Source organism: Rutidosis leptorrhynchoides, chromosome 10 (assembly GCF_046630445.1).
Source record: "Rutidosis leptorrhynchoides isolate AG116_Rl617_1_P2 chromosome 10, CSIRO_AGI_Rlap_v1, whole genome shotgun sequence".
Taxonomy (NCBI): Eukaryota; Viridiplantae; Streptophyta; class Magnoliopsida; order Asterales; family Asteraceae; genus Rutidosis; species Rutidosis leptorrhynchoides.
In genome coordinates, this window is record NC_092342.1 from 81644354 (window position 1) to 81650508 (window position 6155).

The following is a 6155-nucleotide window of genomic DNA, read 5'->3' on the forward strand; positions in this document are numbered from 1 at the left end:
TTTAAAATTTTGTCCCGGGTCTTTTTATTTTCTACAAACTTTTAACGTTTTACACTCGTCGAAAAAAAATTCTTGGATCGACCACTGAAGCTATGTAACATCGAAGAGAAGAAAAAGGGGAAAACAACTAGTTTATTTTGTATTAAGCGGTACTTGTGCTGTCAATCGACGACTTGACCACTAACTCTTATAGTCTCATACCGCTCTATATTTTGGAGAATAATAATCTTACATGACTATTTAATTTGTCCATTTGAATGATATTTTAAAGACATTGAAGACCTATAAGAATAAGAAGTGATCAAAACTGCGCACGGACCATACTCAAGCTTCAGATCAATGTCCCAAAAGGCAAGGAGTACGCTTTGCGTGTACCAACACGCTTGCGAGATAAGTGATATTGAGCAAGTCAAGTTTCTATGATAGTGTCACTCAATTGATATATACAATATATTCTTATTATTATTAGTAGTAATAGTAGTAATAATAATAATCAACTTAATAAACCACCGAGCAGTTAGCATAGTGATATTCAGTCTTGGAATATGTATCCCGGATTCAAGGGAGAATCGAAGAACCTGATACGGGTTTTCAAATGCATGATTAAAAAAATGTCGGATTATGAATTTATGATAATTATTTGTTAGCATCCGTTTCATAAATTGCTAACCTAACATGGCTTTTGCTTAACATGACCTTATCTATACATGAAAAGATGGATGATACATCAATTTCAATTATCAATTATTACATTACATTCCATTTTAATAAGGAACAAAAACTGGTAGATGAGCTGAAATGACAGAATATTCAAGATGGTGCCCCCACACTATTTGCTGATGTCATTTTCGGTCCCTCATATCACTTTCTCTTGATATCGAAGACAAATACCACTTCACAGAAATTGAAACTTGACCTCCTCTTACAACTTGCACTGAAATATAGAAAATAGAAATAGAAAACTATGTTAATAAGAGATTAGTCTGCCATCCAATATACCAACCCTTTTGTCCCCATAGGTTTTTTACATTTCTTTCACAATAAAGATAATACCTTTGACACATACGAAATAATAGTTAAAGTGGTTAAATTTTTTCTTGTCCAGATTACTTTAAAGAGTGTGTAAATTTCTAATTCTAATTACACTTGCACATCTGAATCAAAAGTACTCTCGTGATCGTTTCCAAACATTGAATGATGAACCTTTAAGCATTCAACACATTTGTTTGTGTTAAAATGAGATACAATTTTGAACTTTTCAACGATTTATGCTAAACCATTCAAATTTGAAATACTCCTTAAACCATTAAGCACACATATAATAAACTTTTTAAATTATATCTAGTATACTTATCAAACAATTATATTTTTTTACTTACTCATTTATAAAGTTAATTTATTGATTTTCCTTTCCCAGAAATCCATATTATTAACAGAAACGAGCAGGGCAGGGTCAAAAGCGACCCAAATCCGACAAGAAATTACATCATAAATAACATAACAGAGAATAAAAAGACTTGAATAATCCTTACACTAGAGACTCGAAAAGATACAACAAAAAGGAACACATTTTAGAGGAGGTAATCTGCACCTACTAGTAGCAGTTAGACAATGTACAAGCTAGGATTCAAAAGCAAGTTGAGTTCATTCATAATTATTATCAACTAGATTATTGTCATTCTAAATCAAGTTTAACTGGAACCTTTAATTCATTCACGTTTTAATTGTTCAACACTTAACTAGTATGTTCTGTCAAACACACCTTGGTGAAGAAACTATCGTAATGATATCATATAGCGTGTTGCCAATATATCACATTTATGACGGTTTTTGTCTGACATATAGAGTACTTTGTATAAATACTTCTCATTATCTAAGACAAAAGGCAATGTATATAGTTTTATTGAATAGAACAGCTTCTGAAATCTGAATTCACAAATCATTTGTTAGGAAGAGGGGATCGCCTGGACGTTGGGAGATATAAATTTGAGAGAAAAACAACTCTATTACTCACAAGAATAGATTTACAGAGTATTACAAAACTCTTAAAAAAAAACTCTCAAAACTCACACACACTCTCTAGGTTGTGATTACACTTCTCTGAGTGATTTAGGATAATTTACAACTGAGGTTTGCACCTCTATTTATAGTAAAAATTCTATGGCGGTGGAATGGTGTGAACGGAGAAGGTTGGCGGCCGTCATCGTCATCAACTTTGTTATTTCCATATGAGTTGTCAAGGTTGCCTACTTTGAATATCTAGAAGGTGGGCTTCTAGATTGTAGGCTGGAAATCTTCAATTCTCCCCCTCCAGCCGAATCCACAAACATTCCAGTTATGTCTCTGCATAACTCCAACTTCTCTCGAGTCACCACCTTTGTTAACATATCCGCAGGATTCTCCTTTGTATGGATCTTCACTAGTCTCAACAGTTGTCGATCAATTACCTCGCGTATCCAATGATAGCGAATATCAATATGTTTTGTACGGGAATGGTACATGGAGTTCTTGCTCAAATCTAGAGCACTCTGACTGTCACAATATACCTTGTACTCCTTTTGCTTGATTCCAAATTCTTGGAGATAACGCTTTAACCACAACATTTCTTTTCCAGCTTCTGCGGCAGCAATATACTCTGCTTCAGTTGTGGATAATGCAACACACCTCTGTAGTCTTGACTGCCATGAAACAGCTCCCCCTGCAAAAGTGTAAATGAATCCTGAAGTAGATTTCCTACTCTCAGGATCTCCGGCCATATCCGCATCTGTATAGCCTTCCAAGATTGGATCAGCTCCCTCGTAACAAAGACATAGATTCATTGTACTCTTAAGATATCTGAGAATCCATTTTACCGCATTCCAATGCTCTTTCCCGGGGTTCGAGAGAAAACGACTCACTGTTCCCACTGCGTGAGCAATATCGGGCCTTGTACACACCATTGCATACATCAAACTTCCAACTGCTGAAGAATATGGTACTGAAGACATCTCCCCGATCTCTTCCTTGGATGAGGGACAAGAACTCTTGCTTAACTTGAAATGGTTGGCTAATGGAATGCTAACAGGTTTGGCATTGTTCATATTGAAACGTGAAAGCACTCGTTCAATATACTTCTCTTGAGATAGCCATAACCTTTTATTCTTCCTGTCTCGGGTTATTTGCATTCCCAAAATCTGTTGAGCCTGTCCTAAGTCTTTCATGTCAAAAGACTTAGAGAGTTCCTTCTTCAGCTGGTTGATCTTCGTTGCGTCTTTCCCTACGATCAAAATATCGTCTACATATAGTAGAAGAGCAACGAAATCTCCTTCAGAAAACTTCTGAATGTAGACACACTCATCTGCTGCAGTTTTCTTGTACCCGTGACTCACCATGCACGAGTCAAACTTCTTGTACCACTGCCTAGGTGCCTGCTTCAAACCATACAAACTTTTCTTCAGCTTGCATACGAGGTTATCTCCTGAAACCTCAAAACCTTCCGGCTGCTCCATGTAAATTTCTTCATGTAAATCTCCATGAAGAAAAGCTGTCTTTACATCCATCTGTTCAAGCTCCAAGTTCATACTTGCGACCAATCCAAGTATGACTCTAATTGAAGTCATCTTGACTACTGGTGAAAATATCTCGTCAAAATCAATCCCTTTCTTCTGTTGGAATCCTTTGACTACAAGTCGTGCTTTGTATTTCACCACTTTTCCACTACCATCCTTTTTCAGCTTGAACACCCATTTATTTTTCAGTGCCTTCTTCCCGCGTGGAAGTTCTATAATCTCATAAGTTTGATTTTTCTGCAGAGAATCCATCTCATCCTGCATTGCGAGCAACCATTTTTCTTTATCCTTATGAGTTACTGCTTCATGAAAACTCTCCGGTTCTCCATCTTCAGTAAGTAGAAGGTACTCGGATTCTGGATATCTACTCGATGGAATCCGACCTCGTTCAGATCTATGAACTTCTGGAACATTCTGAGGAGATCCACCATCATCTTGACCTTGTGATGGTGCTGGAACGTCTGGCAGATGGGGTTGTGGCTCCCCCTGCTCAGCACCGTCATTTTCCTCATTATCTTCTACTTCTGGCATTTCTTCTTGCACTGAAAATTCATTTCTCATGAATGATTCCGTTGTTGCCTCTGGCACCTGAGCAGCAACATTTGACTTCTGAGATATTGTGGGCTTTTCAATATCTTCTATTGTCTGGCTTTCATGGAACACCACGTCCCTACTTCTGATCACCTTTTTCTCCTTTGGATCCCATAATCTGTATCCAAATTCTTCATCTCCATAGCCTATGAATATGCATGAAGTGGTCCTTGCATCCAGCTTCTGCCTGAGCTCCTTGGATACATGTGCGTATGCCAAACATCCAAATACTCTTAAGTGAGAGTATGATGGATCCTTTCCAGACCAAAGTTTCTCCGGAACTTCAAAATTCAGTGGTACTGATGGAGATCGGTTGATCAAATAACAAGCGGCTCTGACTGCTTCTCCCCAGAATGGCTTTGGCAGCTTAGCCATACTGAGCATGCTCCGAACACGTTCCATGATTGTTCGGTTCATTCTTTCTGCTATACCATTATGTTGAGGGGTACGTAGGACCATCTTCTCATGTCGGATGCCATATGATCTGCAATAGGCATCGAACTGTCTGGAAGAGTATTCACCGCCGTTGTCGGATCGAAGACACTTTAACTTCTTTCCTGTCTCACGTTCTACCATGACATGGAACTGTTTGAAGTAATCGAACACCTGGTCCTTCGTCCGTAAGAAATATACCCACACCTTTCGAGAAGTATCATCGATAAACGTCAGAAAGTATCGATTGCCGCCAATTGATTCAACCTCCAAGGGACCGCAAACATCAGAGTGTACCAGACTGAGTAACTCTGATTTTTTCGTTGAAGAGGAATTAAACGAGACTCTATGCTGCTTACCAAACAGACAATGATTGCAAGAATCTAGTGCAGCATCCTTGTCTACATTGATAAGCTCCTTCTTTATTAGGGTAGACAACCCTTTCTCACTCATGTGACCGAGTCTCTGGTGCCATAAATTTTGTGAAGCCTCCTTTTCTGCAACATTAATACTGTCTGTGCAGATCTTCACATGAGTCTTGTACAGTGTGCCACAAATGTGTCCTCGAGCGACTATCATAGCGCCTCTTGACAATTTCCATGTGCCTTTACTGAAATGACTATCATAGCCCTGTTTGTCGAGAGCTATCCCAGAAAGTAAATTCAGCTGAAGATCTGGCACATGGCGGACATCCTTCAGAGTGATTGTGCTCCCAGAACTTGTCTTTATCCTGACATCTCCAATTCCGACAATCTCAGCGGAACTGGAATTTCCCATCTTCACAACTCCAAAGTCACCAGCTTTGTATGTTGTGAAGTATTCCTTGTATGGAGTCACGTGGTAGGAAGCTGCAGTATCTACCACCCATTCTGTTTCTTCTCGTGAGACGTGAAGGCATGTCTCATCATGGGTTGAACAATAAGCTACATCACCAGAGATAGTCACTAATGTTTCTCCACCCTTATTCTTCGACTGTGAACTGCTTTGACCTTGTTCCTCTTTTAATCTATAGCAGTTCTTCTTCATATGTCCCTCTAATCCACAATGATGACATTTATATGTTGGTTTTCTGCCATCAGCTGACCTGCCCCTGCTCTTACTTCTGCCTCTCCTTTTATTTTTGCTACTCATTCGCTGTCTCCCCCGATTCTCTGTGATAAAGGCATGGGTCTGATCTGTGCCCATGTCTTTTCTCCTTGCCTCTTCACTGAATAGGGCATCCTTGACCATTGACATGGTAAGTTTGCCATTCGGGGCTGAGTTGCTGAGTGTTACTACCAGCGTTTCCCAACTATCGGGAAGGGAACTAAGTAGCAGTAGCGCCTGAACTTCATCGCCAAGCGGCATCTCTACAGACGATAACTGGTTGACCAAGCTCTGGAACTCACTGGTATGCTCGGCAACTGAAGTTCCACTTTTGAGCTTCATGTTGACTAAACGCCTCATCAGCAGGGCTTTATTTCGAGCAGTCTTGGCCTGGTACATGTCCTCCAACTTTTTCCAGAGGACATATGCGTCTGTCTCTTGTGCAACATGGTGGAAGACACTATGATCAATCCATTGACGGATCTGACTAATAGTTTT